The sequence below is a fragment of the Cupressus sempervirens genome, chromosome 10 (genome assembly GCF_028749045.1).
Source record: "Cupressus sempervirens isolate cs-2001-9-10 chromosome 10, ASM2874904v1, whole genome shotgun sequence".
Taxonomy (NCBI): Eukaryota; Viridiplantae; Streptophyta; class Pinopsida; order Cupressales; family Cupressaceae; genus Cupressus; species Cupressus sempervirens.
The window spans coordinates 332252983-332266023 of NC_143127.1; positions in this window are offsets into that span (position 1 = coordinate 332252983).

The following is a 13041-nucleotide window of genomic DNA, read 5'->3' on the forward strand; positions in this document are numbered from 1 at the left end:
ATAGTAAATGAGCCTGCCACTTCCATAGTGGAGATTCCTAATTTCTTCTTGGATGATTGGGAAAATGCATATTAGTTTGAGCCTATGTCAAAGACTCTTGAGATAGGTCTTAGTACATATTTCATAATAGAGAAAGATTCTCAAGTTCCTTATCTAATCGAGACTAATGATGATATAAGTGGAACATGGAGTATGTACTTTGATGGCTCAAGGAATAGAAATGGATCAGGGGCTAGTGTTATGTTGATCTCTCCCACACAAATATGATACTACTTCTCCTTTAGGCTCCAATTCAGTTGCACCAATAATGTGGCCGAGTATGAATCTTTGATTCGAGGTCTCTTACTTGCCCAAAAGAGAGGAATTCAAGCCTTGAGAGTATATGGGGATAGTGAGTTGGTAGTTAACCAAGTGAGAAACCATAATATAACCAAAAATGGCTTGCTCAAGTCTTACAAACACAGAGTCTGGGATTTTCTTGAGGGCTTGAATGCATTTAATATTTAGAGCATTCCTAGGAAAGAAAATAAACATGCTGATAGACTTGTAGCAATAGATGCATCTTATGATGTACTAGGGAATCTTGAGGAAGAAAAGAAGAAACAAATAAAGGCGGTAGTGAGGCCTGCCATCCCTGACAACAACACTCATTGGTAGTTGTTTGATTCTGATGAGCAAATTGTGAGTTTCTTGCAGAATGAGGCAGAATTCTCAGATAGAAACCAGTCAAGACTGCAAGATCAATATGGTGATCAGATCATTCACCTCAGTTCTAACAAGTTGCCCAAGGGTCTCATTACCTTGGAGAGTGTCTTTAATCCTAATGATCAAACAAGAGGTAAAGGAATAAATCTAGCTCCAGACAAGGATGATTATGCCCCAGTTACAATTGCTGATGGAAAATCTCTGAATATGGGGATGGTATGTTCTGAAACTGAGCAAGGAAACTTCATTCATTTATGTCAAGAATTTAATGATGTATTTTCTTAGACATATGATGATTTAAAAGGGTTTGACCCTAGTTTGTTTTAGCATACCATAGATTTAATCGATAGGGCCAAACCAGTAAGGCAAAAATAGAGGCCAATGAATCCTAAGATTGAACCTCTAATGAGAAAAGAACTATCCAAGTTGATAGAGGCTAATATAATATTTCCTATCAAACACTCATCATGGGTAACTAACCTTGTCCCTGTGAGGAAGAAAAATGGAGAAATTAGATTGTGTTTGGACTTTAGGGATCTTAATCAAGATTCTCTTAAAGATCACCATCCTCTCCCTTCCATGGAGCAAATTCTGTCCAGAGTCAGTGGGTCAAGGAGATTCTCTTTTCTTGATGGATTCTCTGGTTATAATCAAGTGCTGGTTAAAGAATCTGACAGACATAAGAGAACATTTACTACTAAATGGGGCACCTATGCTTATTGCAAGATGCCATTTGGACTAACAAATGTAGGTGCTACATTTTAGAAGGCAATGGAGATGGCCTTCAAAAAATTAATTGACAAGTTTGTCTTAGTATACCTTGATGATATAACTGTATATTCAAAAAATGTAGAAGATCATTTTGATCATCTAAGACATGTATTTCTAAGATGTAGAGAGTTTGGGGTTTCCCTTAACCCAACCAAATGTGTCTTTGCTACAAGCCAAGGAAAATTATTGGGACACATTTTATCTAAGGATGGGCTGACCATTGATCCAGAAAGAACAAAGGCAATACTTGCCCTTCCTCTTCCTAAACACAAGAAGGGGCTACAAAGTTTCCTTGGTAGAATAAATTTTGTAAGAAGATTTATTCCTAATCTTGCTACCATGGTGAAACCTCTTACAGCTATGCTTAAGAAAGGTATGGTCTTCTCATGGACCAAGGAAGGGAAGGAGATTTTTGAAGAGATCAAGACATCCATAGCCTTAGCCCCTACTCTCATGAAGCCAAATTTTGAAAAATATTTCATCCTCTACACTCTAAGTGGTGAGTCAAGTATCTCTGCTGTCTTGACTCAAACAAATGACAAGGATGAAGAGAAGCCCATAGCTTTCTTCAGTGAAGGGCTTAAGGAATATGAAGATAAGTACAGCTTTGTTGAGAAGTAGGCCCTTGTGGTTATCAAAGCCTTGAAGAAATTCAAGCACCTCTTATCCCACAATAGGATCCATTTTTTGGTACCCCATGCCAGTGTAAAGGATTTCCTGTTAAGCAAAGATATCAGTGAAAAGAGAGCTGGATGGATTACCAAGGTAATGGAGTATGATGTTGATGTTCAGATTACCAAGCTGGTAAGAGGGACAGGGTTGTGCAAAGAAATGTTAACAGGCCAGGATTCGGATGAAGAGGCTACTATGGTAATAATAGAGCAGTAGGAGGTAAGAAATGTTAATGGTCCAAGGAGCTGGATAAATAATATGAAGAGCTTCTTATCAGGGAATGGATACCCTCAGGGATTGGACAGAACTAAAAGGAGACAATATAGATTGCAGTCCATTCCCTATGTTGTAATTGATGGTATCCTATTCAAGAGGGATTTTAATGGGATCCTATTGAGATGCATTGAAGAGGATCAGGCTGAGAGGATGATTAAGGAACTTCATGATGGCCCTAATGGTGGCCATTTCTCTACAAGAACAACTGCCATGAAGATCATGAGGGATAGTTATTATTGGCCATCTCTGTTCCATGATTGTTATGGATATGTGAGAAAATGTGAGAAATGTGCTTTATTCTCAAGAAAACAAAGGCTTACAGCTCTCCCCCTTTGTCCTCTTCAGGTGGATCAACCCTTTACCTAGTGGGGATTGGATTTTATAGGCCCCATTAATCCTCCGTCTAGTGTAGGTCATAAATGGATTTTGGCTACTACTGATTATTTCACTAGATGGACAGAGGCAATTGCCTTGAAGGATGCCACAGAACCATTAGTTGTTGAATTCCTTGATGGAATTTTATCTAAGTTTGGTGCTCCTTCTACTATCATCTCGGACAATGCTAGGTCTTTTTTTGGAACCCAGATTCGTGCATGGGCAATAAATCACAATATCTACCTAAGCACATCATCAAATTACTATCCCTAGGGTAATGGTTTGGCTAAGTCTTCCAACAAGAATCTGATCAGAATCATCAAGAGGACAATAGAAGACAATCAAAAGGTCTGGCATAAGAAATTAAGAACTGCTCTGTGGGCTGATAGGATAACACCCAAGAGATCTATTAGGAATTCACCTTTTGTGCTAGTATATGGTAGGGAGGCCAGACTCCCAATTTCATTGGAATTCCCATCCTTGGAATTGGCTCATCAGCTGGATTTGATTGAAGATAATGCCATGTCAGTAAGAATGTCAGAGCTGATTGAACTAGAAGAGAAAAGAAATAAAGCTATGCAAACCCTAGAGATGCATTAGTTGCAGATGAAAAGGAGTTTTGATAAGAAAACTAGGTTTAGAAACTTTATAGAAGGAGATTTAGTTCTAAAGTGGGATGCAGATAGGGTAAAATCAAGAAGACATTCCAAATTTGACACACTATGGAGTGGCCCCTATCTAATTGGCAGTTGCAAATAGGCTAATGCATTTCAGTTGAGTAGGCCAAATGGTGAAATTTTTCCCATTCCAGTCAATGGGATCTATCTGAAGCCCTGTTTCTAAAAATTTGGGAATCCATGTACATAAATAGTTTAGTTTCTTTTTTGTTGTACCCTGCTTCTTAAGAAGTGCACAGGCACAGCCGTCTCCATGTGAGGTAGCAAATTTGAGGTGTATCAGGTTGTAGAGGAAGTTTTGTTTTTGTTTCCAGTTGCAGTTGTAAAGCTATGGTTTTCAATGTTTTGATCTCCTCGCAGACGGGTTAGGGTTTTGGTAGTTCTCAAATTCATACCTTTTTGACTCCATGGCCCAATGGATTGTTTGCAGGCATTGGTCATGCATCGAGTAGGCTCATGCCCCCTGTGAGTCGCCAAAAATGTTATATTTTAATCTTCCTGCAAAAATTCATAATTCATATTTCCCTTCCCGCTGTTGAAATGTCCATAATCAAATACCCATGGAAATATTAAAATACCAAGCTTTGCACCTTATAACATATTTTTTGCTGCCCGCAAGTTCTCTGCTGTCAGATCTGAGGAAGATCGATAGTGGGCACTATCTCGCCATTGGAAGTTGCATGGTTAATATGTTAACGACATGACATCTGGAGGACACATGTCTGGTGGGTCTAGCTTGTAGGGCAGACATGTTTCGGTAGGTCATAAAAGTTCCACGGCACCGTGGGCACTATGTTGCTATCATGTGTTGGCCAAAAAATCTTCATAGCGACATAGCTCTCAACGGAAATGTCTTACGGTGGGTAGGTTACGTCACTGAGAAATTTTCACGGTGAATGGTCACTTTCATGGGCCGAAAAGTTCAAAAGGCAGCAAGGTGCCATGTCACCATCAAAAAACTCTACCCGGCCGGTCGAGGGGTGTTCTATGGTGAGTCCTAGTGTTCGGCAGGCAAGGTTTGCAGCAATGAAAAAGTCACCACGGTGAGAGCTTCAGGCAAGTGGTTGGGTCCCATTTTGTAACTCATCTGCCTAGTTGGTGGAGTCTGGTGCCATGGTGGTGAATCATTGGAAGACACATGCAAATTAGATGACATGTCATCGTTGGGCGCCATGGCGCTATGGGAAGTTGGCCTCAATTTTCCCATAACGACATAGTGCCTAGGTGCCTCGTGTCCCCTTAGTAGGGTCAAAGCAGTATGGACCCTCTAGGTTGGTGCCTTGTCAGACCAAGGTGGTGCTTGGTTAGGCCAATGGGAAACAACCATGTATACCAGGTCAGAATATAAATAGATCGTGGGATTGGATCTTCAATGCGGCCAGTGCAGTAAAGGGTTAAGATCTCGACCATCTGATCTACAGTGATCAAGGGAAGGCGCCATTGTGCTATGGAAGAGATGCACGAGAATTACGATAGCAAGTTGGTTCTTGGAGAACACGTGTCCTCATGGGTCCTGGTTTGGAGGTGCAAGAAATATAGATAGTGATACGTGGCTGATTTCCATTGATTGATACACTGAGGAGCAGTATCTATCGCTTGCCATCAGATCAAGGGAGATCGACGAAAGGCACCATGTTGCCATGGTGAAGTTGTGTAATCTTTAACATAGCGACATGGCGCCCTTTCGCCATGTGTCAGTGGGGCTAGGTCTCACCAAGGTGCATTTGCTGAGGTGATTCTAGGTGTGTTGTCAGCATTTTGCGGGCCCAAAAGTTGAAAAGCAAGCATGAAACATGATGGCTCTTCACGATCGTCAGATCAGGGTAGATCAATGGGAGGCACCATCTCACTATGGTGAAGTTGTGCAATCTTTACCATAGCAACATAGCATCTTGCTGACACATGTCTCACTGGTAGACCAAGGTTGACGGTTAACGGCTGGCAGTTGGTGCAATCATCGCAGTTAACGTGGCAGTTAGTTTTGATTTTGCGGCTAGATGGTGGAAAGGTGGCGTAGTTAGATTGGTGACCACCACGGTTAGAGATAATAGTGGGGCACTATGTCACTATAATGACTCTCAAGGCATGGTGCCCATAGCGACATAGCGCCTAGTTCAATGTAAGGAATGGTTAGCGCGTGGGACCTTGAGGAGGTGGCAAAATAAAGAGAGACAATTGACCTGCATGGCCTAATTGGCACATAAGGAACTGTTTGACTTGGTTTGACCTCATGGATTCATGAGCTAGAAATAATGTATTAGGTTTTTTTCCGTGAGATCTGGATCTTGTGATCAATGCCACCAACTCAGAAGTGAATGCAAAGTGCAAGGACATTCTACAGCCATTACAGATCTATCTACTATGTCAGGGGATGTTTTTTGGCATCATTTTGTCTTCTCCAAGCTCTTTCTCAGAGGAATATTAGATTTTTGGTACTCAAGCCACCAGACCTTTGATTGGATTTTTAGGGTGAGAAGTTAATGCCAGTAGGTGAGAAGTAAATGTAATGCAAAAAATCCTCCGTTATGCCTGAACTATAAAGGCAATTTTGTGATCTTTTTGGAAGAGGACTCCTTTTTTATTTCTCTGCTACTGCTCACAGGTCTACTGTGTAAAATTCCCTTTGTCTCTGAGCTGTATAACATTCTGTATCATCTCCTTCAGCCATCAATGTGTATGTGCATCCATCTTTCCTCTCATTGGTGTATTGTTGAGATCTGTGGCCTGCATACTATATCTTTTTTTGGCCTATTGGATGATATATAAGTGAAATCCTTTTCCTTGTGTTATTCAGTTTGATTTCTTGATTTGTATGTGGTTGTTGATTGACATAAGTCTGGGTGTGTATGTCTTTTGAATATTATCTTTGTTTTGTAGTGCATATATGGGTAGAAATGAGTCTGAACACTCTATTTTGGTGCATCACCTCCTTAGATTAGACTAGGTAGATTTGCTTTCATGCTCTCCTTCTCCCTTTTCCTCTCCAAGAAGTAGATAGGTGTGCCCCGATAGTAAGAGGAAGCCGACTTTCTCTGGAGACTCAACCTCATAGTTCAAGTCCCACAGCTTGGAGGTTTATTCCATGTTTCACTAGGTTGTCCTCACGCATAGGCCTTGGACAAGGGTGCAAACCTAAGTGACAACAGGTAGCAGTAGTCAAGATGACCATACCGCTCATGCCATAATTGCATGTTTGAATTTGATTGTGATAACAAGGCCTTTGAAGGAGACTTGGGTAAAAAATGCGAGAAAGAGTAGAATCTCTTGTAATCATTCACTTTCCTCACTGCAACCAAGGAATTATCTTTAAGACTATGGACTTTTACTAAGTCTGGAAGGAACTCAACTCTATGTCCATCTCCAAAGTGAGTGACTTGTTAGATTGAAAGGAGATTTGAACTTAGGTTTGGAACATAGAGAACCTCTTGAAACTCTCCATTTTCCATTTCCACATTGCCTTTTCCTTCAACTTCCATATTTCTATCATTTCCCATTAAGATGTGCAGTACCTTGGACTACTTCATTGAAGAAAAATCCTCCTTTCAAGAACCCATGTGATATGATGCACCTGAGTCAAATATCCATTCTTTTTGAAGAGTTAGAATTTTCCATGAGTGCTTTCCCTTTGCCCTTTGAATCTGAAGACGGTCCTTTATCCTTGTAAGCATTAGGCAATGGAACATTATGTTTCTTCATGGTGTTGGTTAACTCATCAATCTTTTTAAGATAACACTCATGCTCTTCATGACCTGATTTCTTGCAATAAGCACACTTCTTCTTCTCCTTGTTATTGTCCCCTTTCTTGTTGGAATTTGAGGACTTTCTTTGTAGATTAGATTGTGGTGATGTTTTTTCTACATCCTCAGATTTATCTTTCTTCCACTTCTTCTTACCCATTCCTTTATTTGAAGATTGTGTAGCTGAATTTTGAGAACCCTCATTGTTAGCCACCAATGCTTTGGACTGAGTTGATTTGAGAATCCCCATTGATTTCAACTTCTTTTCTTCATCATCCAACAGTTTAGCATATTCATCAAAAGTGACTTTCTTGTAGGCAAACCCTAAGGTAGTCTTTGAGGTGTTAAAAGAAGATACAAATGTGGAATATTCAGATGGCAACTTGTTATGTATGAGATAGATTAGTTTGTCATCTTTTATAGAACTCCCACAATTAGTAAGCTTCATCCTTAATTCATTCACCTTGATAATGAAGTCCTAGATTGAGTCATACGACTTAGGATCAAAGGATACAAGCTCATCTTCAATTTTGAACACATCCTCTTCAGACACTTTCCCATAAAGGCTTTGGAGGGTATCCCAAGCTTCCTTGGATGTAGTACATTTCTTGATTTGATACATGATCTTATCGTCTACCCCCAAACATATATCACCTAGGGCTTTCCTATCCATGGTTACCAAATCTGAAATTTCACTTGTTGATACATTATCACCTGTTGGTTTAGGAAGAGTATCATCTACATATTGTGAAACTCCATTATGCATTAAGTGATACAACATTTTGATTGACCACGAAGCATAGTTATGACAAGTTAATTTAGAAAACTTAAAGTTACCCATAATACATAAAATGAAAGAAAAGTGCAGAAAACAGAGAAAACAACACCAAGAACACCCCCCCCCCCCCTTTTCACTAAATCAAGAAACCCCCACAAAATAGATGCTTTGGGAACTTTATCAGTAGTGCGATTAAAATGGACTACTTACCAATTTTGGCCTTTGTGGACTTCTAATTTTGCTTGTTACACCCTCTTAATAGAGTACAAATCTAAAACTTTACAATGTGCTACAATTCTGAAGCTTTAAAAAGAAAAGAAAGGCCTTATTGTTGAAAGTGACAATTTTGTCCACACAACACTACAATCTGATGATAGATCTAGAAAGTAGATAAAAAAATATGCACTTTCATAAAATATGAAACCTATTTTCGACTCCAAATGTGCCCGTACAAAGCGTTTGAAGTTGCAAAATGCAAGATTATGCAAGTACAGTTGCCAAAAAATGCAAATTTTGATTTGGAGTTTGAATGTGTGATTTATGGTCTGTTGAAGTCAGACTGCAAAAATAAAAATCAATTTGAAGAGGGGTTGCATCAGCGAATCACAAGGTTAAATTTGACAGTCATACAACCGTTGTAGAAGTGATAATTCACCCTGGAATGACGTCCAAATGGGTGTCAAATTTAGGCACATGAGTTTATGATGTTAGCAAGAAAATTTGACCCACTAGATGATGTGGCAGCTGGCGTGTCAATCTATACTGTACACATTGTATGGACATGTGATAGGGCAGAATCATATGCTAACTGTACTCCCAACTAGTCATAGACGTGGCTGATAGCAAGGACACTAACTGGGTAGGGTCGTGACTGTAGACTCGAATCGTCTGCATAGGTTTGTGTGTACAGTCAGATGCTAACTGGAGCTAGGGGCTGATTGGGCTATCTGTGTTGTTGCTGCTCAGGCGAAATAATTATCACCACGTGGTAGAACAGGTGGGCAAGAGTAATGAATTGGCAATCACCACGTGTCAAAGGCAATGTGCAGGTCGTTACCAAAAATCTCAACAGCGGTGACCAAATTTCACAATATCATTCCAGGAACCTATGTTCGTTGTTGGATTCCATGGGTAATATCCCACATTGGTGGGACAAGTGCGTAATGCACTATTTAAAACTAAGAGCCCGTCCAAATAACTTCAAAGGCCACTGGGTGCTATGTTGGCCCGAACAAAAATGTGGGAACGACCGACAGGTAATCTTTTTCATGCCAAATTTTGTAGGAGAATTGGTGTACTGAATACTATGATCTACTATGCAGTACGGTCCACCAAAATATTTAATTTATGCAAAATAATTAAATGAACCCACATAGTAAAATTAAACCCTACAAAATAATATATATCCACGACCAAAATAATGAGCCGAGCCAGGGTGTCACTGCCCAGTTTGGCAAAAAAAATTTCTCTACTTGTACTATAAATTTGAAAACAATTTTGAAAATGCCAAAAAAATACAGAGAATTTAGATCCAAAAATTAATGATCAGATCAAATAAAATGATCAGACCCAAATTGTAAATCAGGGCCTCTGAGTTTCGATTTGCAAAAAAAATTTGCTTCATGATCAAATTTCACCTAATATAGGCAAGTTTATAGTCGATCTTCATCGAATTGACACTCCGGATGCAATGGTGAGGTCAGATCTGGCTCTAGATACTCCCAATTTTTGCGGATCCTCTGGATGCATGTCGGGGTGCTGAAGCATGAACAATCTCGAACGGCTATGTGATGAGAATCTCCCTTAGCTCTAATACCATCTAAGAATTTGGCTTAGACTAGAATTCACCCAAGAACTAAAGAAATCAACACACGCACATAGTAGACCAAAATAGACAGAGTATGATCAGAATGATGATATTCATTCAATTACTAGATGATAGTACACTAGGAGTGCCTGAATATAAAGGCCTCAGGAGAGCTTCTAGAATGCATAGAAGTCAGCATCATGATATGGCATACAACCAGACACATGTCCACCAGATATGGGTTATCCTCCATTAAGCATAGGATTAAGTGGGATGATGTGAGGATAAGACTACAATGGTGTAGCACACAAATCAGTGGTGTACACAACATGTGCTAAATGAGGAGTGTGGATAACTGTGTTGTCATCATGACAACTCAGTGAATGATGCATACTCCTATGTTGTAGACACCATGTGCATAATTAGAGTTGCGTAACTAAATGAGAGTTCACAAACTCCTAAGTGTCTCACCTAAAATAATAATTAAATAATGAAAAATAATTAAATAATGCATTAACCTAAGTAAAACTTAAGTAAGTGTAATAAGTAAATACTTATTTACACCAACACATTGAAAACAAAAGCATATAGATGTTTTAATCAAAGATCTAAGACTATTATTAAGAGCGTTAATGTGAGAGTTGATGAGAAGTTTAAAATTAATGAAATCATACTTGATTAAATTTCTAATGAAGAGACTAATCCTAGAAATAACATGAAGAATGTTGAGAAATAATTATTTTATGAAACTAATGTTGACTTACAAAATGAAAAAAAAGAGAGAGAAGAACATAGAGAAGAAATTAAAGTTTTGACAGTGACACCTAATAGGAATGTGGCAAAGAATCATCCTACTAAATAGATTATTAAAAGCAAAGACAAAGGATTTATGACAAGAAACAAGGTACATGAAGAACTATGCTTAATTTTTCAAGTTGAACCTATGAATACTAATGAATCTTGTACAGATGATTATTTGAAAAAATTTGTCAAAGAAGAATTCAATCAAATTGAAAAGAACAAGACTTGGAAATTGGTTCCTAGACCTAAAGATAAGAATTTTATTGGAACTAAATGGTTATTCAGAAAAAAGATGATGAACCAAGTGAAATTGTAAGAAACAAAACAAGACTCATATGTAAAGGTTATTCATAGCAATAAGAAAATGACTTTTAAGAAACTTTTGCACCTATTGCTAGACTAGAGGTAGTAAGCATGTTTTTTTCATAGGCAACAACTAAGAACTTTAAATTTTATTAGATGGATGTCAAATCATCTTTTCTAAAGGATGAACTAGAAGAATATGTATACATTAAACAACCTAATGGTCTTTCTTTGATAGATAAAGAGAATATGGTTTACAAATTAAAAAAGGCATTATATGGACTAAAACAAGCACCTAGAGCCTATTGTAAAAGATTGGATAAATACTTGACAAATTTGGGATTTGTTAAAGGTAATGTTGGTACCAACTTGTATCTAAGAAAGAATCATAAAGGATTATTAATCATCATAGTATTTGTGGATGACATTATTTTTGGAGATAACGATGAAGAAAGTGAGCCATTTTTTTAAGAAATAAATAAATAATTTAAAATGAATATGAGTTGAGAGATGAAATACTTCTTGGGATTGCAGATTCTACAAAAAAATGATGGCATTTTTTATATCACAAATGAAGAATCTTAAAGATTTGTTGAAAAGATTCGGATTGGAAAGTTGTAAACCTATTGGAACTTCTATGGAAACTGGATGTAAGTTATCTAGAAAAGATGAATCCCCTACTTTTGAACAAAAAAAATGTAGATCTATGATTGATTGATTGCAGTATTTGACACACACTAGACTTGATTAGCTAATTTAGTTGGATTGTGGAAAGATTCTTGGTAGAACCTTAAGTGATAAATTATGCAATAGTAAAAAGAATTTTTAGATACTTGAAAGGCACATCTAATTATGGATTATGGTATAATAGATCACGTGATCTCATTTTATGTGTACACACTGATGTTGATTGGGCATGAAGTGTAGATGATAGAAATAGCACTGTTGGTGGAACATTCTTCTTGGGAGGAAGATTAGTTTCTTGGCTAAGAAATAAATAGGATTGCACTTCATAGATATGAAAGAAAAAGTGTATGTAGTAGTGGAAAAAAATGAAGAAAATGTTGAAAGACATTGAGATATAATTCCTTGAACCTATTATCATTTATTGTGACAAAACAAGTACTATAAGCATGTCAAAGAGTCAAGTAGTGCATTAAAAGAAAAAGCATATATCTATTGAGTATCACTTTTTGAGAGAGAAAGTTATATAGAAAGAGATCAGATTAGATTATGTTAGCACAAAGGAGAAGATAGTAAATATATTTGTAAAATCATTGGTGAAGGAAACGTTTAAGTATTTTAGAGGTATGCTTGAGGTTATTCTCCAACCTACTTCAGCCTAGATGATGTGGATATTTCATTATCCAAGATAGGAGAAGAGAACAATTCATTTACCTTGATTGGATGCTTGATGATTCCTCTATGGTAGAGTATCTATGCTTGAGTTGAGTCGGTAAGGACTCTTAGCATCAATATTCTTCTGTCTTTTTACACTAGAGTTTGAATAGATTTTTTGGAAATGATTTAACTTAAAGAATTAAAATAGTTATACCTTTTTCATTGATGTTAATGGGGAGAGATTTTGTGTCCATGAAAAACATCCTTTGATAACTATGTTTGGAAGAAAGAAGTATCACTATCCTTTGGGGGAGAGATGTGTATTTTCTTAGATATGTATTTAATTAATGAAGAAGATTTATGATAGATGTTGATGTACGGGGGAGATTAATGACTTCCTTATGCATGTTGATTACTTTGTGAAGGATGGAATTCATGAGAAACATGAATGGGGGAGAAAAGGAAAACAAGGAAGAAGTATATTTGGTATTCTTTGAACTTGTATGTTTTTCATCTATTTTGCCATCAATGAAAAATGGGGATATTGTTAGCATGAATTTTGATAGTATTCCTATGGGGCAGCATATTATCATTGTTGGAGACATAATTTATATCTTATGTGTTACATTCATGACAGTGTTTCTCATTGATGTCAACATATTAGTTATTTTGTAAAGACTAGCAGAATAGTAGAGAAAGATTGGCTTTGTATGGTTTTAGGATTGAATATCAGCTTATGTGCACTTAGGATTATATTATAGAGTATGTCTAAATTATATAGCTAAATATTACATAGAA